Source organism: Oryctolagus cuniculus, chromosome 12, assembly GCF_964237555.1.
Source record: "Oryctolagus cuniculus chromosome 12, mOryCun1.1, whole genome shotgun sequence".
NCBI classification, from domain to species: domain Eukaryota; kingdom Metazoa; phylum Chordata; class Mammalia; order Lagomorpha; family Leporidae; genus Oryctolagus; species Oryctolagus cuniculus.
Window position 1 is genome coordinate 104,925,047 of NC_091443.1, and position 22,319 is coordinate 104,947,365.

A 22,319-nucleotide genomic window follows, 5' to 3' on the forward strand; every position below is an offset into this window, starting at 1 on the left:
GCGTCCGCCTCCCCCAGTCTTGCTCTTCTTACTACTGCGAGCGCTCCAAAGAAAGGAGACAGCTACTCTGACGGACTGCTGCTGTTCTTCCGCTGGGAACGCAGGACCACACATCTCTTTGCCAGAAACTCTAAAGACAGAAGGAGGAACAAGGAGGCCCTCAGCAGGTTCTGATAGAATGCACACAGCAAGACAAGCCAAGTACTTTTACCCTGACCCCAGGCCCTGCCTTCTCTCCCACTTTGATGGAACGTGCTCCAGCCCTCCGCGTCTGCTCTCTGCACGTAGCTCTCCAACTTGCCCTCTGACCTCCAGTTCTCTGACTGCTGCAGGCAAATGATTTAATAAAAGCAGCAGAATAGGCCAGCGCCGCGGCTCACTAGGCTAATCCTCCGCCTGTGGCGCCGGTACTCTGGGTTCTAGTCCCGATTGGGGCACTGGTTCTGTCCCGGTTGCCCCTCTTCCAGGCCAGCTCTCTGCTGTGGCCCAGGAGGGCAGTGGAGGATGGCCCAAGTGCTTGGGCCCTGCACCCCATGGGAAACCAGGAGGAAGCACCTGGCTCCTGGCTTCAGATGGGCGCAACACCGGCCATGGAGGTCACTTGGTGGGGGGTGAACCAACGGAAGGAAGACCTTTCTCTCTAACTCTGCCTGTCTAAAAAAAAAAAAAGGCATCAGAATAATCCATACTGTGATGGAAAGGTAACCTAATCAAACCTAAAATTTATGTCACTTTAAACAAGAAATACAGGATGTGTACATGGACACATGTATCTATATGTACAGGTGTCTCAAAAAGTTTACGGAAAATGGAAGTAAAAGTATGTCTGGTATGGTACAAAACTGTTAAAATCTGGGCAGTGTTTTTCATCATATGCATTTTCTGTGAAATGTTGAAGACCCCCTCATAAATAAACAAACATATATGCGTGTACATGTGTGTGTATACACACACATATATACTGTGTATTTGGGAGGATGAGAAACTTGTCTTCCAAATTTACTCTTCCAAGGACAAGGAGATCATAACACACACACGTGAGTCAGCAAACAGAGCTCCCGTCACAGGCGTTCACTAGGCTTAGTCAGATGCACATGGCCGACAACTGAACTTCTACCAAGTCCTGATATGTGGCATTATAACCCACACACCATGGCCTGTAGCGTCTTCTGTGTTTCCCTGAATTTAAGCTGCATTAAGTCCCAGCGCCGGAGAACAAGGCCGCAATGGCACTGCACTGAGTGGCAGGCCCAAGTGCAGGGTGGGGCAGGAGGCCAGCACTCAGCCCATCAAGACCCAGCAGGCTCTTAACGCTGAGTTTTAAATAAACAAAGCCATTTCAAGAGAAGTTTAGTGATGGGAAAGAAAGGCTAGTAGCTTTGGAAAGAAGGGTGCGGGGTGGGATAAAGAACAAAAGCGAGGGGCCAGCGTTGCGGGTAGAGCCGCAGCCTGAGACGCGGGCCTCCCACGTGGACACCAGTTCTCAGTTGCTCTACTTAACGGAAAAAAATAACACAGAAGAACAACAGCTGGCAATTCTGTTCTTCCCTCGAGATAGATATGAACCTTTCAATGTGACTTACACTCCTCTATCTACCAAAGCTGAGAGAAGAAATGCCACTTTTTCAAGGGAGTAAAGTCCTCCCTCCCACAGGGTGCTGGAGCGTCACACCAAGACTGTGCAGAGGTGCTGAAGTGACTTCCTAGCAGCCCTCCACTGAAACATCCCGAACTTCATCAAGTGGTGACAACAGCGACACAGTCACACAGGCGGATGGGCTCAGCGCTGAGCAGCAATGAAATACCAGCGCACACAAGGTGGGGGATTCTCCAAATCATAATGCTAAATAAGTTTAAGGAAAACGCTATAAAGGACCTCATAATATGATTCCTTTTATATGAAAGGTTACAGAAATTCAACTACGGCAGAAAGCAACACCACAGATATGGAGACTTCACAGAGAGAAGGCACAGTCACAACAGAAGGTAAGGAACTTCCTGGGTGATGCGAATGTTCTGTATCACAGCTGGCATGGTGGCAGTCAGACAGCTACACACATCAGAACAAACTGCACACAAAATTTGCAAATTTTATGTTATGTAGTTATTTTAACAAAGCTAATTTTAAAACAATATAGGATAAGGGGTAGAAAGTAATTTTGATTCAATTTTTTTTTGTTTTTTGTTTTTTGCTTTTTTTATTTGACAGGTGGAGTTTTAGACAGTGAGAGAGAGACAGAGAGAAAGGTCTTCCCTCCATTGGTTCATTCCCCAAATGGCTGCCACAGCGGGCACTGCACCGATCTGAAGCCAGGAGCCAGGAGCCAGAAGCTCCTCCTGGTCTCCCATGTGGGTGCAGGGCCCAAGCACTCGGGCCATCCTCCACTGCCCTCCGGGGCCACAGCAGAGAGCTGGCCTGGAAGAGGAGCCACTGGGACTAGAACCCGGCGCCCATATGGGATGCCAGCGCCACAGGCAGAGGATTAACCAAGTGATCCACGGCGCCGGCCCAAATTAAAAATATTTTTCAGTATTTAGTTTGTACTAGTTCATTAAAAGTATGAGTTATACCAGAAGATGCCACATAGCTGCTGAGACTGAGTTTCTGCAAGTGTGAATTTTCTACCAAGTAATTTAATTCTACATATCTTAAAATAACGTAGTAAATAATGTCCCTCACTGAGTGATGAGCAGAGACGTTTCCTCCTTCCTCCTCTCTCCATCTCCTTCCTACATTATCAACACCTTGGAAATGATCTGGGACTTGACAGGACCAACTAGAATTGCTTTTTAAACATGTATGCTGTTATTTTAAACATGTATGCTGTTATTTTACAGCAAGCACTTAGTGGGAACTGAGCTTAAACATGCTCATCACCAATTTCTAAAGCTGAAGGGTGGGGGAAGCTGACAGTCCAGCTCTGCTCCACACTCTCTGCTAGTCCTGGACTACGACGTGTAACTGACGGCTAAGTGATTCTCAGCTTTAACAAAAGGGACCTCTCAAACACAGGGAGCGCAGCTTACTCCTTCAGCCAGCAATCACTTTCCAACGTTTCTTAACTCTTCAAAATATCGGAGAAAGAGCAACTTTCACACATCTCAGGGGCAACTTCCTTGCACATTCATTAAATTTATGTCACAAAACAATTCATGCTCCTATAGAGTTTTCAATACTCTTTTGTTATTTTTAAAGATTTATTTATTTAGTTGAAAGGCAGAGTTACAAAGAGGGAGAGGCAGAGAGAAAAAGAGACATAGAGGGGGAGAGAGAGAGACAGAGAGAGAAATAGAGTCAGTCCTCCATCCATTGGTTCACTCCCTAAGTGGCCGCAACAGCCAGAGCTGGGTTGATACAAAGCCAGGTACCAGGAGCTTCTGGGTCTCCCACATGGGTGCAGAGGCCCAAGGACCCAAGTCATCTTCCACTGCCTTTCCAGGCCGTAGCAGGGAGCTGGACCTGAAATGGAGCAGCCAGGACTTGAATGGGCGCCCATATAGGATGCTGGCACTGCAGGCAGTGGGTTTACCCACTATGGCACTGTGCCAGCCCCTTCAGTATTTTTTAATACTTAAACATACTCAAAGATTAACCTAAAGCACACTAGGTAATTTAAGACCAAGAGACATCTTTAGAAAACTGATAATAACAAAGAAGTATCTTATAGAAAAAATACAATTCATTCAAAACATTTTCTTGTCAATTCTGTCAGTATTGTGGAGTACATTACGATGAAATATTCCAGGAACCTGCTCACTTACACAGACAGTGAATACAGCCTCCTCAAGGACTGAGAAGACAACACTACCCAGGGTCCTTTCTCCCTAACTCTTAACATTTAGCACTCTGAATAAATTAAAATGCTACTATGCATCTCACAACAATGCTCACTCTGGTATGTTTTAAATACCATGTTCAGTTTATTATATTGTTTGAGAATACAAAGTTGATTTTTCTAAGTTTCCAACTCCTATCAAATCAATGCTTTTCTGTAAGTCCTATTTGATCATCATCCCAGTTAACAGCTCGCTATCCTTCAGATAAATACTATCTGCTGCAAGTGGGGAGAAAGCATCAGCACTACTCAAGAGAGCAGAAAGTAACGCACCAGGTGCTTTCCAGGCCATGGAAGTCAGCCCCTTACATTCTTCTTCTAGACAGTGTCTGAGAGGCACAGAGAGACAGAGGCAGAGGCAGAGAGGCAGCTTCCACCTGCTGGTGCACTCCCCAGGTGCCCACAACAGCAGAGGCTGGGGCCAGGCCGAAGCCTGCAACCAGGAACTCAATCCAGATCTCCTAAGTGGGTGGCGAGGACCCAATTATACTTGTCTGCTGCCTGCCCAGGGTCTACACTGGCAGGAGCCAGAGCCGGGAGCCAAGCTGCAGGCTTTGTCTTATCTTAACTACCAGGCTAAGTGCCAGCTCCCTCATGACATTTGGTTAACACTGTATTTTAGGAGCCACCTGTCCTGCTCACCGTTGTACAGTGTTCCTATTATCTGGCAGGCTGCTTGGAATAGGTGCTCTAGGCAAACGCTTGTGACTTGTATTTATACACATCACAAAAACAAACACAGGGCCGGCGCCACGGCTCACTTGGCTAATCCTCCGCCTTGCGGCACCAGCACACGGGGTTCTAGTCCTGTTTGGGGCGCCAGATTCTGTCCCAGTTGCTCCTCTTCCAGTCCATCTTTCTGCTGTGGCCTGGGAGGGCAGAGAAGGATGGCCCAAGTGCTTGGGCCCTGTACCCGCATGGGAGACCAGGAGGAAGCACCTGGCTCCTGGCTTTGGATCGGCATAGCGCGCAGGCCGAAGAGGCCACTTGGGGGGTGGGGGGGTGAACCAACGGAAAAAGGAAGACCTTTCTCTCTGTCTCTCTCTCATTGTCTAACTCTGCCTGTCAAAAAAAAAAAAAAAAAAAAAAAACACACAAAACCCCTTATATATCAACTATAGGAAATTTAATTACCCACAAAAAAATCTAATTACCTAAGTCTTTTCAGTCTTTGATTTTTTGGATCAATCAGGGAATGCTTTAATAGTTCAGAACACACTAATCTGGTCTAAATTAGGCCATTAAAGGCAGCAGATTAATCCATGATGATCTAAAAATAGTACGCCAGATGACAAGTCCTTGTTTGCTAAGACTTTCTAATTTGCACTATACTCTCTTCAAGAACTTGATGGCACTCTTAGGTCATTTAGAGAAAACATACCAACAAAAACTGCATACCAGTGACATGGAAGCGGTCCCTTTTGTCCTCACTAAAACACCCTACACGTCCACCTTCACTACTCCTAATGCAAAAATAAGCGCTAGCAACGTGACTAATTTTCAAGTCTCCCTTAATTAGAAAGACAAGTACACATTAGCTCTCGCACCACTGAGAAGTCCCTCACTACTGGATGTGCACGGATCTGCACAGAGACCACCTTCCCATGCTGGTGAGAGCTGGCCCATGAATGGCTGGAGAGGCCTACAGCAGTCATCTGCGGATGAGACTCCGCTTCTCCTCTTGTGTTTCTATGTGACTTACAAAACCACACGTGCCACGGATCACACTCTGAAGTCACGTAGCACCCAGTGTCCTACTTCACCCTTTGGACTTCCAGCTGCTGGATGATGCTCAAGCGACTCCACGGACCTCAGCGTAGTGCCAGGAAGTTACACTCCCAAGAGCCGGATTTCAGTCAGCCAGAACCACAGCAAGGAGGGCACAAACCAAAACCTCAAGAGATGAGCCAGGTCAAGAAGTTGGAGGTTTCCCAAAATATCACTGCACTTGATTTCTCTGTGTAAGCTTTAGACCAGCGTCTCTCTCTCTCTCTTTTTTTTTTTAATGATTTTATTTATTTATTTGAGAGGTAGAGTTACAGGCAGTGAGAGGGAGAGACAGAGAAAGGTCTTCCTTCTGTTGGTTCACTCCCCAGTTGGCCGCAACAGCCGGAGCTGCGCCAAGCCAAAGCCAGGAGCCAGGAGCTTCTTCCTGGTCTCCCCTGTGGGTGAAGGGGCCCAAGGACTTGGCCCACCTTCCACTGCTTTCCCAGGCCACAGCAGAGAGGTGGATGGGAAGGGCAGCAGCCAGACTAGAACCGGTGTCCATATGGGATGCCGGTGCCGCAGGCAGAGGATTAACCTACTGCACCATGGCACCAGCCCCTAGACCAGTGTTTCTTAAAACCTAGGAGTCACAGCATCAGAAAACTGCAAGATCCTGGGCCCACTCCAGACCTAATGAATCAATTTCTAGAGACTAGGCCCAAAGACTAGCATTCCTTAAGAAGCCTCAAGGGATCCCCAGATTCCACTTTGAGACAAACTACTTAGATACATAATGGGAAATACTATCTGTAACCTAGACCACAGTAAGTACTGCTTACAACTGAAAACACTTCCAAAGTACTATGAAAGTGTTAACTTTGGAGCCGGTGCCGCGGCTCACTAGGCTAATCCTCCGCCTTGCGGCGCCGGCACACCAGGTTCTAGTCCCGGTCGGGGCGCTGGATTCTGTCCCAGTTGCTCCTCTTCCAGGCCAGCTCTCTGCTGTGGCCAGGGAGTGCAGTGGAGGATGGCCCAAGTGCTTGGGCCCTGCACCCCATGGGAGACCAGGAGAAGTACCTGGCTCCTGCCATCGGATCAGCGCGGTGCGCCGGCTGCAGCGGCCATTGGAGGGTGAACCAACGGCAAAGGAAGACCTTTCTCTCTGTCTCTCTCTCTCTCACTGTCCACTCTGCCTGTCAAAAAAAAAAAAAGTGTTAACTTCGGAACAATCTGCACAACCTAACAGAACACCAGAGGATATAACCCTAAAAGATCCTTGGACCCCCAACCTCCTCTGGTTCCACTAATCCTTGGTTTTCAGAAATACTAATCCAAAGGTTATAAAGAGAACTAGAACTCCAGGTTTGGGAAGCATTCCAGGGAAATTCCAACTTGTTTTTTTAAATTTTGCACTTATTTGAGAGAGTGAGAGGAAGGGGGGGAGGGGGAGGGAGAGAAGAGCGGATGCTCGCATGCACACCAGCCAGAGCATGCTCCTGCATTCACTGGGTGCACTCAACACCTTCGTGTCTCTCACATGGGTGGCAGGGACCCGGTCACCTGGCCATTCGCTCCTGTGCCCCAAGGCCAGCATTAGCCGGAAGCTGGAATCAGGGGCAGCTGGGGCCTGAAGTCAGGTGGAAGGTGGGAGTCTTAACCTCTAGGTCAAACACCTGCTCCCTCCAACTTTTTAAACTGATTTTTCCTCTTGAAATTTTGAATCATGTATCTCCAAAAGAACTGCCCAAAAAACTAAGTATTTCTCCCTATACATTTTAGAGAACCACTATTTGAAATTATAACAAATATTTTTTGTTGGCTAGACATTTCCCCTACCGAAACCCAGAAGCCACCAGGAAAGTGAACATCTGTATGAAGAATGTGGAGGCCTCCCCTGTGCTCGGCAGTCCTCTCCCAGAGGGCTCCAAGAGCCAGCAGAAGTCTCTCCAACGAAAGACAGCGCGTGGAGATGGGCTTCACAGAAACTGCAGCCAACTAGCAGAGAGGAAGAATCTACGCAGAAGAGCAAGAAACCAACCTCTTGGGAAAAAGGAGACGGCATTTGCTTGGGAGAAACGAAAGGAGGGCCTGCTGCTGGAAGCCCCCTGCGAGCAGGCACTGAGGGAACTCCCAGCAACACGGGGCATCGCACGTGACGCACGGGCGCTAGCAGCCAACTCAGAACGGCAGTGCCTGCCACATCGCCTACGGACAAAGCCTCACTCCAATGCTGGTTCCACGGGGCAGTACAGAGGAAAGCTGGGGCAGCTGGCGAAAACCGAGGAAACAGAACTAATTTTGAGAGGGAAATTCCCTGCGCTCATGCTCTCTGTCTCAATTATTTCCATAGAGCAAGACCCACATCCACAACACAGCCACCATTCCTCTCCACACTAACGAGCCCTTCTTCACCAAGAGGGTGTCCTGCGCAGAAACAGGTCGGGAGCTTCTCCCCTTTCTTCCTCTTTGCATCACCCAGGCAGCATATGCAGCACACACACACACCAACGGCTGCTTTCACATAACAGTTACACTGCATCTGTGTTCATAGCGTTACAAGATGTTCACATCTGACCCAGAACAGGGCTTTCCATGGCTAGCCTGGTTTCTTTTCCTGCTGTTTTTTCTCTTTCTAAACTTTAAAACCAACTACAATGCAATAAAGGTGTCCACAGAAAAGAGGGACTGTCCATTCAGAATACGTACTCTGATTAGGCAAATGCTAATTATAAAATAATGAGATTGTGAGCTTTCAGAAATGTTCGGCTGGGGCTAACACTTTATGGAAACCCTGAGGCACAGGCACACTGCTCCCTGCCGTCCGTGCACTTTGAACTCCGCGAGCCCCTTCCATCCCTTCTACGCTGCCTAAGTAGCGAGGTCTGAAAACGACAGGCGACATGCGGAACAGTGCACCTGCCGTACAGCATGCTGCTGCCTGTTCCTATCAGTTAACACACGCTTCCCTTCTCTGCTCAAAAGAGCGGCAGTCAGTCTCATTTAGCACAGAAGGGTTCCGGATAGGATGAAGTGTGTGTGTTCTCTTAAAGGTAATCCACATTTTTTTTTTAATTTGCTTTTAAGATGTGCCATGAGCTTAAACCAATGACAACCAGCCAGCCAGGATACCCTCTCTCCCTGCTAGCAGACACTGTAAATTATACTGTGTTCTCATGGCAAGGGTTAAGCTACTCAAACTATAAAACAGCTTCCAATCCGACCTACCCACTGAATAATCCCTGCAAACAGCTTGTTTCTCAGAACAAGGTTTCTGTACTATCAGAAAGCAAAAGTTTAAGCCGGCGCTGCAGCTCATTAGGCTAATCCTTCTCCTGCGGCGCCGGCACCCTGGGTTCTAGTCCCGGTTTGGGCGCCGGATTCTGTCCCAGTTGCCCGTCTTCCAGGCCAGCTCTCTGCTGTGGCCAGGGAGTCGGCCCAAGTACTTGGGCCCTGCACCCCATGGGAGACCAGGAGAAGCACCTGGCTCCTGGCTTCGGACCAGTGCAGCGCACCAGCCGTGGCAGCCATCTTGGGGGTGAACCAACGGAAGGAAGACCTTTCTCTCTGTCTCTCTCTCTCTCTCTCACTGTCCACTCTGCCTGTCCAAAAAAAAAAAGAAAGCAAAAGTTTAAACTCAGGAATGTTACCAGCTGTTAATATTAATGGTGATAGTGAAATATTAAATGTATATTTAAAACTGGGATATTTCTCATTAAAGACAATTAAAAACAAATCAATGACAAACTAAAAATCTTATTTCACTCCTGATTTTCATAGTCATTTTATAGTATCATAAAAAGTAAGATTAACTATTTTATCTGAATGGAACTCTTTGAGAAAGCAAACCAACACAAAATTGATTATTCGGAGAAAACTATTAAAACTATGGGAAGAACACAATAGGGCTTAGAAGTTCAATCAGACAAACCAGCCACGCAGCGCTGGCATCTCCAGACCTTCTGTGGTCCCTCTTCACTCACACCTCCAGTTTTACATGCTCGTCTTCCTCCTCCTCCTCTTCACCCCCTTCTCTGATGCAAAATCACTGGAGAGTGGTAAACACTGTGGGTCTTACTAAAGGCAATACAACACTAATGAAGTCTTTCTCTTGCCAGTATTTCCTTTGGCAACCTCTCCTTGCCTGACCCAGCGTGGGTCACAACTATGGTGACCAGGGCTGTGTGGAGCATCCGAAGGGGCGCACGCCGCCCTGCTGGGCTGTGTAAAAGGCGGCTTCAAGCTTCTGCGTGTGACTCTGGATTCCAAGTCTGTGACTCTGCACTTAACAGATGCCAAAGTTGGTATTTCTAAAATACTCCCAAAGCTCCAAGGCTAAAAAAGCTAAAATAAAACTATTAAAAAGAAATTATATTTTGTCTTATCTTTTTTTAAAAAAAAGATTCACTTATTTATTTGAAAGTCAGAGTTACACAGAGAGAGGAGAGGCAGAGGGAGAGAGAGGAGTCTTCCGTCTGATGGTTCACTCCCCAGATGGCCGCAACGGTCAGAGTTGCGCCGATCCAGAGCCAGGAGCCAGGAGCTTCCTCCTGGTCTCCCACGTGGGTGCAGGGGCCCAAGGACTTGGGCCATCTTCTACTGCTTTCCCAGGCCACAGCAGAGAGCTGGATCGGAAGAGGAGCAGCTGGGACTAGAACTGGCACCCACATGGGATGCCAGCACTGCAGGCCAGGACGTTAATGTGCTGCACCACAGCGCCGGGCCCAAGAAATTATATTTGAAAACAGGTTGCCCAAAGGTGTCCAGGTAACTGGAACTGCACACTAGTTTGGGCTTCAGAGTTCTAACTAGCAGTGTCTCCCAAACACTGTGCCAGCTCAGCCCTCTCTCCAGGGTTCCTCTCTCGCTAACCCCTACCAGAAACGCACTTGGTTGTCACCCTGACCGCCAGCAAAACGGCAGGGCAGCACGGACTACGAGAAACTGGCAGTGAGTCAGAGAAGCAGGATAAGGATGAACTGGGAGGGACGCTGTACATGCTTCTCCTGCGCCGCCTCGCGGTTCTTCACGATCCCCCCAGAGGCAGGAAGTACACGGAGATGAGGAAAACGAGACCCAAGGAGATGACGACGCTCGCTCGGGTCAAGCAGCTTTCAGGCTGCTGCAGGCCATCTGTGCTGCCATCACTAACTGACCGAGGCTGAATCCTGAAGAGCTCATCACTTCGCAGGCTGTCCAACACAGGCTGCCCCAAGTCTGGGCTCTGGTGAGGGTCTCAAGGTGGGTGGCAGAGGGCGCTGAGACAGGAAGCCAGGGGCCAGGCTTGCTCTTTTTCTAACAACCCGCCCTCTGGGGGACTCACTCAGAGAGCATTCATCCCCCGCTAGGGAAGGGCGCCAATGATCTGACCGCCTTGCAGTAAAGGGCCGACACCCTGCAGCCTGGCCACACTGAGGACCAAACCTGCAACACACGAACCGCTGGGCGACACACTCAGCCACACCCACACCTCACCAGTGGTAGCAAAAGGATCTGGACTGGACGCAGTGTCTCCACAGCCCACGCAGCTACACATGATAAAACCTCAAGGAAAAATGAGATGCAGAATGTGACAGGAGCCCTGGTAACTGGTGATTTCAAGAGGATTTCCTAAGCACTAAAATACGTGGCAGACACTGTGGATACAACGGGAAAAAAGCACAAACTGCTTCACGTTCTGGCTTCACCTCTTGGAGCTACGTAACGTGAAAAACGTCCTGAGCTGCCTGCCCTGGGTAAGAAATGCCCACTGTCCTCAGAAAGCCACAACGCAGCAGGAAACAACACAACCATCAACCAGGAAGGGGTCACGCGGCAGAGGATTTGTTCTGCCTCAGGGAAGAAGGATTACTTTGCTTATGGAGGACGTTGCCCGATTTATATTTTGAATGAGGATGATTTATTTTTGACTAAATAAACATGATGCTATGGTTCCACACGGTGCATCCCTGAACCACAAGTGGATCGGTTCTCCTAACATATAAACGTCTAGGAGGCTGGAGAGTGGATTCCAGATGATTAGAAAAATAACAAGCAGGGGCCAGCGCTGTGGTGTAGCAGACTGAGCCTCTGCCTATGGCGCCAGCATTGCATATCCATATGGGCACAGGTTCGAATCCCGGCTGCTCCTCTTCCAATCCCGCTCTCTGCTATGGCCTGGGAGAGCAATGGAAGATGCCCAAATGCCTGGGTCTGCACACCCATGTGGGAGACCCGGAAGAAGCTCCTGGCTTGGATCCGCTCAGCTCTGGCCATTGCAGCCATTTGGGGAGTGAACCAGTGGATGGAGGACCTTTCTGTCTCTCTGTCTTTAACTCTACCTCTCAAAGAAATGAGAGAGAGAGAGAGAGAGAGAGAGAGAGAGAAAGAAGGAAGGAAGGAAGGAAGGAAGGAAGGAAGGAAGGAAGGAAGAAAGGAAGAAAGAAAGGAAGAAAGAAAGGAAGAAAGGAAGAAAGGAAGAAAGGAAGAAAGGAAGAAAGGAAGAAAGGAAGAAAGGAAGAAAGGAAGAAAGAAAGGAAGAAAGAAAGAAAGAAAGAAAGAAGAAAAGAAAGAAGAAAAGAAAGAAGAAAAGAAAGAAGAAAAGAAAGAAGAAAAGAAAGAAGAAAAGAAAGAAGAAAGAAGAAAAGAAAGAAGAAAAGAAAGAAGAAAAGAAAGAAGAAAAGAAAGAAAGAAAGAAAGAAAGAAAGAAAGAAAGAAAGAAAGAAAGAAAGAAAGAAAGAAAGAAAGAAAGAAAGAAAGAAAGAAAGAAAGAAAGAAAAGAAAAAAGGAAACGAAAGGAAAAACCAAGCAAAACATGGTTCAAGCATTCAGAGGGAAGTCGAGGCTGAGGGTTCAGAGCAGGCTAGAAGGGACTACGCAGAGGCAGAGCACAGCTGTGTTCGAAGGCAGGCTGCTCCACCTGCGTGGGAAATGACCATCAGCCCACAACAACAATACAGAGGACACAGACAACATCTTCCTTTCAATCTGACACTATCTGAAGAGTACACAAAGGTAAAGAATTATGGTCCTCACCCTGAAAGGAGCTCACAGCTTTCGCACTAAAGGCAATTGTGTTAAATTAGTACGGGCTGGTATGATTAATGAAGAACAGAGTGAGTTGTTAAATCTGAGTAATTCTCTCAAGAAGATGTGGGAAGAGGTATGCAAAGTGAAACAAGCAGGAATCAGGATATCTGAAGAGAATGCATGTGGTTTGTGGGACTGAAGCACAAGGTACAGGACGTGGTGACACACCAGGACACAGGCGGAGCCAGGGCGCCACCAGAGGGGGGCTCCACAGGGAATGCTTCAGCTGCTGGCTGAGAGGGAAGGGAGCCTGCCAGGGCACTGGCCACAGGAGGCCACCAGGCACCTGACCAGAGCTGCTGCAAGGGGCGGGGGGGGGGGGGCAAACTTCAATTTTTGCCAGCGCCGCGGCTCACCAGGCTAATCCTCCACCTGCAGCGCCGGCACACCGGGTTCTAGTCCCAGTCGGGGCTCCAAATTCTGTCCCGGTTGCCCCTCTTCCAGGCCAGCTCTCTGCTGTGGCCTGGGAAGGCAGTGGAGGATGGCCCAAGTGCTTGGGCCCTGCACCCCATGGGAGACCTGGAGAAGCACCTGCCTCCTGCCATCGGATCAGCGTGGTGCACTGGCTGCAGCCCACCAGCCGCGGCGGCCATTGGAGGGTGAACCAACGGCAAAGACCTTTCTCAGTCTCTCTCTCTCACTGTCCACTCTGCCTGTCAAAAAAATAAAAATAATTAAAAAAAAAATAAGAAAACTTCAATTTCACTTAAAATGTAAGTAACTGGCTACCACATTGACAGCACTGATCTACAGCACATGGAAACAGAACTTTCTTACCCAGGAAGAAGAATATATCTTGTACAAAGAAAAGGGAAATGAAGATACAATATTGTAAGTTAAGAAAGAAAGTGGGCAGGAAATTGAGAAAATGAACTTGATAATCTCAATGATAACTGAAGTTAGAGGCAAGAGTGAGGTTAAAATCTAAAAGAATGAAGAAAGAGGGGGCTGTTACCACGAAGGGCTAAGTTCAAGAGAAGTGTGAATTGTAAAGTTCAAAACAAAAAACACCACGCTGTAGCCAGCACTGTGGTCTGGTAGGCTAGGCCTCCCCAAGCAGCACAAGCATGCCAGATGGACAAGGGTTCAAGTCCTGGCTGCTCCTCTTCTAATCCAGCTGCCTGCTAACAGCCTGGGAAAGCAGTGGAAGACAGCCCAAGTGCCTGGGCCCACGCACCTGTATGGGAGACCAGAAGAAGCTCCTGGCTTCAGATCAGCCCAACTCCGGCCATAGTAGCCATCTGGGGAGCAAACCAGCAGATGGAAGACCTTTCTCTCTGTCTCCACCTCTACCTCTCAAATAAACAAAATCTTTAAATAAAATTAAAAAAAAAAAGGGCCGGCGCCGTGGCTCACTAGGCTAATCCTCCGCCTGTGGCGGCAGCACAACGGGTTCTAGTCCCGGTCGGGGCGCCGGATTCTGTCCCGGTTGCCCCTCTTCCAGGCCAGCTCTCTGCTGTGGCCAGGGAGTGCAGTGGAGGATGGCCCAAGTGCTTGGGCTCTGCACCCGCATGGGAGACCAGGAGAAGCACCTGGCTCCTGGCTTCAGATCAGCGCGGTGCGCCGGATGCAGCACACCGGCTGCGGCGGCCATTGGAGGGTGAACCAACGGCAAAAGGAAGACCTTTTTCTCTGTCTCACTGTCCACTCTGCCTGTCCAAAAAAAAAAATAAATAAAAATAAAAAAAAAAAGCGGCTATAAAAGGATATTGTGAGGACAACTGGCAAAGCTAATATGGGTGGAAGATTAAATAATACTGTTGCATAAATGTTAAATTTTCTGATTTTGGTAACATTCTCACTGTATTATGAGAATATTTGTGTTCTAAGGAAACAGATACCACAAGTACTTAGAGGTAAAGGGCTGGGCCTTCAGCCTGCTCTCCAGTGACTCAGGAAGGAGGAACAGAGGACAGGGAATACGACAGAGCAAACAGGACAGAATTTATCAGCTGGGAGCCAGGAGTAGGATATCCCAGAGACCTGTTAGTGCTGTTCATGCAAGCTCTGTGTAAAGGTTTGAAATCACAACAAAATAAAAAGCCACAGAAAAATTCTTAGTGGTGTCAAAATACAGAACAACGCGATATTTTTCTGGCAGCACTTAGCAGGTCGGTTTTAGTGGCAGCGTAGATGGTAGAATGGGTCTAAAATTAAGAGCTAAGAACAGCAGGAAGAAAAATGCATGGAAAAAGCATTTATGAAAAAAAACTATGCAGGGATTTAAAATTTTGCACCCAAATAAACTCATCTTTAAATTCCACTTTCCATAAATGTTTAAAAATACTGTGCACATACACAACAGGTTACTTATTCAGCCTAAAAGGAATGAAATCCTGATGTATCCTATAACATAAATGAATCTTGAAATTATGCTAAGTGAAACAAGTCAGACACAAAATGACAAATATTCGCTGACTCCACTTACATGAAGCAGTCAAATTCAGAGACAGGAAATGCAATGTTGGTTACCAGGGACCAGAGAGGGGAAGGACTAGGGAGCTGCTGTTCTATAGGTACTGGAGTTCAGTTAGGTACCATTTCAAAAGTTCTTTATCGGGTACAATTTCAAAAGTTGTGGCCAGCGCTGCGGCTCACTAGGCTAATCCTCCACCTGCAGCGCCGGCACCCCGGGTTCTAGTCCCGGTTGGGGCGCCAGATTCTGTCCCGGTTGCCCCTCTTCCAGGCCAGCTCTCTGCTGTGGCCAGGGAGTGCAGTGGAGGATGGCCCAGGTGCTTGGGCCCTGCACCCCATGGGAGACCAGGAGAAGCACCTGGCTCCTGCCTTCGGATCAGCGCAATGCGCCGGCCGTAGCGGCCATGTGGGAGGTGAACCAACAGAGCGAAGACCTTTCTGTCTCTCTAACTGCCTGTCCAAAAAAAAAAAAAAAAAAAAAGTGATGCGGAGCCGGCGCTGTGGCACAGCAGGTCTGAAGCACTGGATCCCATATGGGTGCCAGTTCTAGTCCCGGCTGCTCCTCTTCCAATCCAGCTCTCTGCTATGGCCTGGGAAAGCAGCAGAAGATGGCCCAAGGCCTTGGGCCCCTGCACCTGCGTGGGAGATCCGGAGGAAGCTCCTGGCTCCTGGCTTTGGATTGGCGTAGCTCCAGCCATTGCAGCCAATTGGGGAGTGAACCAGTGGATGGAAGACCTCTCTCTCTTTCTCTCTGCCTCTCCTCTCCTTATGTAACTCTTTCAAATAAATAAATAAATCTTAAAAAAAAAAAAAAAAGTTGTGGTACAGCAGGCTAAGCGGTAGCTTGGCACATCCACACACATTCTATACTGGAGTTCCTGGGTTCAAGTCCCGGATACTCTACGCTTCTGATCCAGCTTTCTGTTGATGGGCCTGGGAGGCAACAGATGATGGCCCAAGTGTTTGGGTTCCTGTCAACCACGTAGGAGACCCAGATGGAGTTCCTGGCCCAGCCCTGACTGCCCGAGGTGCTTAGGGAGTGAATCAGCAGGCAGAAGAGTCTCTGTGTCACTCTGTCTTTCAAATAAAATCTTAAAAATAAAATTAAACGAAAGTTCTGGAGATCGATAGTGGTGATAGCTGATACTTAATGCTGTTGATCTACTTAAAAATGTTTTAAATGGAGGGCCAGCACTGTGATGTAATGGGTAAAGCAGTGGTCTGCTGTGTCGCCATCTCACATGGGCACCGGTGCATGTCCTGGCTGCTCCTCTTCCAATCCAGCTCCCTGCTAATGGCCTGGGAAAGCAGCAGAGGATGGCCCAAGTGCTTGGGGGAAGAAGCCCCTGGTTCCTGGCTTCAGATCAGCCAGCTCTTTTTGGCCTTTTGGGGAGTGAACCAGCGGATGGAAGATCTCTCTCTATATATATAACTCTGCTTTTTAAATAAATTAAAAAAAACTTTAAAAAAAAGTTTTAAATGTCAAGTTTTATGTATATTTTATCACAATCAAAAAAAAAAAAGGATGAGCTAGTGATGTTGCACCACTACAAAACCAGCAAAGACCACATATTGTATGTTTCCATTTATAGAAATGTCAATAAAGGGAAAGCTCTGTCAGAGGGCAGATTGTTGGTTACCCAGGAATGGGGGGTGGGAGAGGAGGTACAGGCAGACTGGGGACTGTTTTTTAATGGGCTCGAGAGATATTTTGGATGACATATTCTAAAACTGAATTTGGATTTTAATTGTACAACTTTGTAAATTTACTGAAAATGATCGAACATTTATGAAATGGGTAGATTTTGTGGTATGTAAGTTTCGTCTTATTACGAGAAAAAACCTTGACCTACCAAACTGGCAATCTCTGAAAAGCATTAACACATACGCATAGCGTGGGTACAGATGAGCTATCTTCTTCATATCTTCCTAGCAAGACATGCTAGGAACCATGCAGGAACATTCGGCGTGGTTGTTAAGAGGCCCACATCCCATACAGGAGTGCCTGGCTTCAAAACCACTCTTCCGCTCCCGGCTCCAGCTTCCTGGTGACGTAGACACTGGGGAAGCAGCAGCGAGGGCTCCAAGAACTGGGTTCCGCCCACCGATGTTGAGACCAGGCCTGAGTCCCAGGAGTCCGAGGCCTGGCCTGAAGGCCACTCTGAGCATCTGCAGAGTGAATTAGTGGACGGCTCCCTGTCTCTTCCATCAGTCAATAAAATGTGAACTTCAAGTTTTCTCCAGTACAGTAAGTTAAAAACACGCATACTTTTTTACCCGAAATTCCACGTCCATGAATTTATACTAAGGACACGCAACAATGGTAGCATTGCTTCTCACAGAAAAGAAAAAAAATTGGCCCCAAAGTGGCAAGAATAGGGAGATGGTTACACTACCTCCAGTGCTTGAAGCAACAGAATTGCATGCAGCCGTTCACGGTTACGGTCCCACTCACGAGCTTACACGAGCATCCTCGGCACAGAGCGGGACTAGCGCCTTTAACGCTCTACTTGCAATCGGCACAGCACCCGTACGCAGCAGGCATTCATTCCTATGTTCTGAGTGAACGAAGAATAACTTCACAGAAAGATTTCACAATATGCGTGAGGCCGAGCCACACACACACAAACACACCTGACTTCTGGGCGGGTGAGGGGGAAAGGGAGGCATGATGACAGAGCAAGACAGAGACAGACGGCAGGGACGGGAGAAGGCGCCTTGCTCACGCGTCTCAGGTGTTTACCTGGAAGAGCAATGGCCTGAAAACAGACGGAGCTAGACACACAGGCCTCACGCCCGTGGCAAGCCCTTGTGGAACAGGCACAAGTCAGCAGCCACCACGGGAGACGACCACAGGCCTGTGTCCTCTGGGACCGTCTCGGTCAGGGCAGCAACAGGAACACCCTGCTGCAGGTGCCCTGTTCACTCCGCACAGGAACTCAGGAGCAGGAGCGGGAGCGGGAGGAAGCCACGCCAGGTCTGGGGACCAAGGAGGAGTTAAGGGACCTCAATCTTCTCAACCAGACGCAGGCTGCAGTGCGGGAGGCAAACTCAGGACGGGGCGTGAGGAGGCAGACGTGGTGCACAGCGGTGGCAGCTGTGAGTCTGATTTACCTCTGTGTCCACTGTCTAATTCAGAGCCAGACCTGTAGGCCAGGAAGTGCAAAACCCTCCACTGACTTTAAAGAGAGTCCTGAATCTCAAAACTCAACACACCTCAGTAACTTGTTCCAAAAAAACAGCTCTGCCCGCCTCTTTCTTGCAAGAGCACGTCACTCTCTCTGCCATTCTTGTCTTCGCATCTTAGTCATTTCTGACCCACAGCCCTCCTCCCCCCAAAATGTAAATTAGTCGTTAGATCAGTATTTCACATGTGGCCAGCACACCTGCTTAGGTGCTGGCCAGTTATGCCTCAGTTATTAGGTGTGTCTCCCGGCAAGTCTCACAGGAAGTGACCTTTCTCACCGGACTTCTGCTAACAGAGTAGGTGCCAAACACACTCCGCCTCCTGTGTTCCCGACCAAAGGGCCTTAAACAGACAGAGAAGCACAGTGCTGACATACTCTCAGCCTAGATTTAAAGTCGAGCTCTGTTTCTTGTGGGCTATGTGAGCTGAACCCCCCAATGCCTTGCCCCTCTTTACTGTAAAGGAAGATACTCGAGCAGGCATGATCAGACCATGGCCTAGATCCACAGTCCAGAGAGGGCCCAGCATGAAGAGAGCAGGCTCGCTCTGCCCATCTCTCCAGCCTCATTCTGCCACTGTTGCTCAGGGCCCTTTAAGCTCCAGGGGTCCCTGCTCTCTCTCAAGCTATGAGGCCTGCCTCCTGGTTGCCTTTTATTTATCTTCTAATCTTAGCACAGCCCCTTTATCCTTTATAAAGTCTTCTGACTCCAGTCCTATTAAGATCTGGTCTCTACCTTGTTTCACTGAACATTTTAATTCTCTGCATGTTTCCTCAACATATGTTTCTAGCAAAGCACTGAGTAAGTGCTTAAGAAACCAATTCACAGGACTGGGTAAGTTTAAACTAACACGTGTACACCAGGGCACAAATTAGGTGCTCAGTCCACCAAACTACACCCACTCCTTATCAAGAGAAGTGAAGATAGATCAATTGATTAATACATTTCTTTTTTTATTTATTTATTATTTTTTAATTTTTTGACAGGCAGAGTAGACAGTGAGAGAGAGAGACAGAGAGAAAGGTCTTCCTTTGCCGTTGGTTCACCCTCCAATGGCCGCCGCAGCCGGCGCACTGCGCTGATCCGTTGGCAGGAGCCAGGTGCTTCTCCTGGTCTCCCATGGGGTGCAGGGCCCAAGCACTTGGGCCATCCTCCACTGCACTCCCTGGCCACAGCAGAGAGCTGGCCTGGAAGAGGGGCAACTGGGACAGAATCCGGCGCCCCAACCGGGACTAGAACCCAGTGTGCCGGTGCCACAAGGCGGAGGATTAGCCTAGTGAGCCGCGGCGCCGGCCCAATTGATTAATACATTTCTTAAGAAGAAATTCTTGTGGCTGGCACTGTGGCATAGCAGGTACAGCTGCCACGATGGCTCAAGCATCCCATATGGGTGCTGGTTCCAGTGCTGGCTGCTCCACTTCCAATCCAGCTCCTTGTTAGTGCACCTGGAAAAGCAGCTGAGCATGGCCCAAGTCCCTGGACCCCTGCACCCATGTGGGAGACCTGGAAGAAGCTCCTGGCTCCTGATCAGCCCAGCTCCAGCCACTACAGCCATTTGGGGAGTGAACCAGCAGATGGACGATCTCTCCCTCTCTCTAAAATAAACCTTAAAAAAAAAAAAAAAGGGAGGAGGAGAAGGAGAAGAAGGAGAAGGAGGAGGAGGAGGAAGGAAGGAAGGAAGGAAGGAAGGGAGGGAGGGAGGGAGGGAGGGAGGGAGGGAAAGAAAAGGAGAGAAGAGAAGAGAAGAGAAGAGAAGAGAAGAGCAGAGCAGAGCAGAGAAGAGAAGAGAAGAGAAGAGAAGAGAAGAGAAGAGAAGAGAAGAGAAGAGAAGATTCTTATTTTAAGCTTATAGGAAATCAAAGAACCAGAAAATGGAAACTCAGCAGAAAGGGAAAGGTGGAAGGTGGGGAGCCAGAAGCTGTCGAATCTTCACAAAAATCCTTGGGGATCCAGAACTCTAACAATTCTACCACTTGATGCTTACCGAAATAAGAAAGAACAATGCTTGTCAGCCCTGTCCATCACAGTGAGCTTGAGATCACAAACCCCAAGTTCAGAATATTAATAAAATTACTGAGATCACCAGGGAGCTTCAAAAACAATGTCTGGCAGCCTCCCTGCCTTGGACTGCCCTTCCTCCCCAAGCAAACCTGGACGGTCCACACACACAGGGTCCCAGCCTTGCCAGTGTGAATCCAGGCTCTGACCTGTGATCAGCTCTTCGTCACCTGTCAAGTTCCCGAATGTCTCCACGGCTTTATGGTCATTTGTGACACTGGGACAAAAGTAACACCCATCTTACGACACTACAGTCTGACGAACTCTCTGGTTCTCACCGTGGTCTCACAGCCAGGCCACTCCTGCAGCCTCAGTGGCCTCCATGCCTCTTCCCCACCCAGTGAGAGCTCCCCGGATGAGTGGGAAATCAGAGCGCACACGCTAACCCAGCGTCCAGCCTTCAGCTGGAGCATCTGGAATCTCTTATTCTCCCCATGTTACCACTTTCAGGTGAATATTATAAAATGCTGCTCTACATTCAAAATAAACTATTCAAAAAAAGGCTGTCACTGGGTGGTCTCAAACATATGGAACCAATCTTCAAGGCAGGGCTCAGATGTTGCTTTTTCTGGTTTCCTGATTGTCTTAGCTTACAGTGCTCTTGGTCCCCACGGAGCACCCACGACAATCACGTATAGAAACCCCATATGTCACTGGTAATACACAGCGCCGACCTACCGGACAGAAGACAGCCACTCACCCCGGCCAGCTGCACCTAACAGGAGGTGAACTTCTCTCAGAAAAGCACTACCCCAATTCCCTCTGCACTCAGCTGAGTAACCACCTAATTAGGTTCTAAACACACAACCCAGTAAGAATTTGCTACTGAAACAATTATTTTAGGTCATTAATGGGATCCTTTCAGTACAGATGTTCCTTTTAAATACTCTGCCAAGAATAAGTTTTCCTACAAAAAGTAAACGTATTTTATAAAGCTCTTTAAAACTGAGATCCAGTATTCATTAAGACATATATCTTGAGCAGTTATCTAAAAAATTTAAGAAAAAAATGGTTGTATATTCTACTTACCAAAGCTAAAGAAAAAAATCCTTCCCAAATTATAGAAAAGTACATTACACAAAAAAGTAAAACTAAAAATCTACAAAACAAACTATTTTACACCTTTTAATTTAAAGACAGCAAAATCTTACTTGGGATAATTAAGTATGCCAATAAGACTCCTGAGAAGCACGGCACTTTCTTTCTCAACAAAGCTTCAGACTGGAAAACAAAAACCAAAAGCACCCCTGCTTTCATAACCAGTAACACAAACTTTTATTACAAGCCTATAACTACCTTTACCTCCAACTATAATTAAATATTCGACCGCTTCAAAAAATTATTGGTAATAGTTACCCATACTTCAAAGTTCTATCCATTTGGTCTTCTTCCTTTACCAGCTTGCTTTTAGAGCTATGGATGAGGGGCCAGCACTGTGGCATGGGCAGGCTAAGCTGCCGCCTGCAATGCCAGCATCCCATAAGGACTCAGGGCTTGAGTTCTGGCTGCTCCAATCCAGATCCTGCTAATGCGCCTGGCAAAGCAGTGCAAGATGGCCCAAATGCTTGGGCCCCTGCACCCATGTGGAAGACCCTGATAAAGCTCCTGGCTCCTGGCTCCGGTCTGGCCCAGCCCTTGCCATTGTAGCCACTGGGAGTGAATCAGTGGATGAAAGATTTCTCTCTCTCTCTGACTCTCCCTCTGTTAACTTCACCTTTCAAATAAATAAATAGATCTTTAAAAAAAAAAAAAAAAAAAGCTGTGAATGAAAACACTTTTTGGAGGGTGGGTAATTTCTCTTTAAAACATGTTGCGGGTGATAGCAGTGCCAGGTGAAGAGAAAAACAATGAAATATTTTAAATGAAACATATTCCAAGTCAACTATTTCTGTTTACCTCAATTTTCATGTGATGCAGGCTACAATATTCAAGTTTTGTTAATAAAAAGAATACACATGGCCTCTCTCTACCCCCCTACCTTTAAGTTACTCAGTAGAAGTTCTGAGGCCTGTGTCCACAGGTATATACTTTTTTCTTTTCATTTTTTAAAAA

The 22,319-nt window shown here is 47.9% G+C and overlaps 1 protein-coding gene across 19 annotated transcripts in view; it reads right to left on the minus strand.

The window, feature by feature from the left end:
- The window catches only part of ZFAND6 (zinc finger AN1-type containing 6), a 79,700-nt gene that overhangs the window by 37,715 nt on the left and 19,666 nt on the right, over positions 1–22,319 (minus strand). For 3 of the 19 annotated variants that reach the window (XM_070054585.1, XM_070054597.1, XM_070054594.1), the window contains one exon: positions 21,419–21,488. The exons of the other annotated variants lie outside the window; for them this stretch is intronic. The gene's annotated coding sequence lies outside the window, so the exon portion shown is untranslated. Of the gene's footprint in view, positions 1–21,418; positions 21,489–22,319 lie in introns of those variants that run through there. 19 annotated transcript variants of the gene reach the window in all.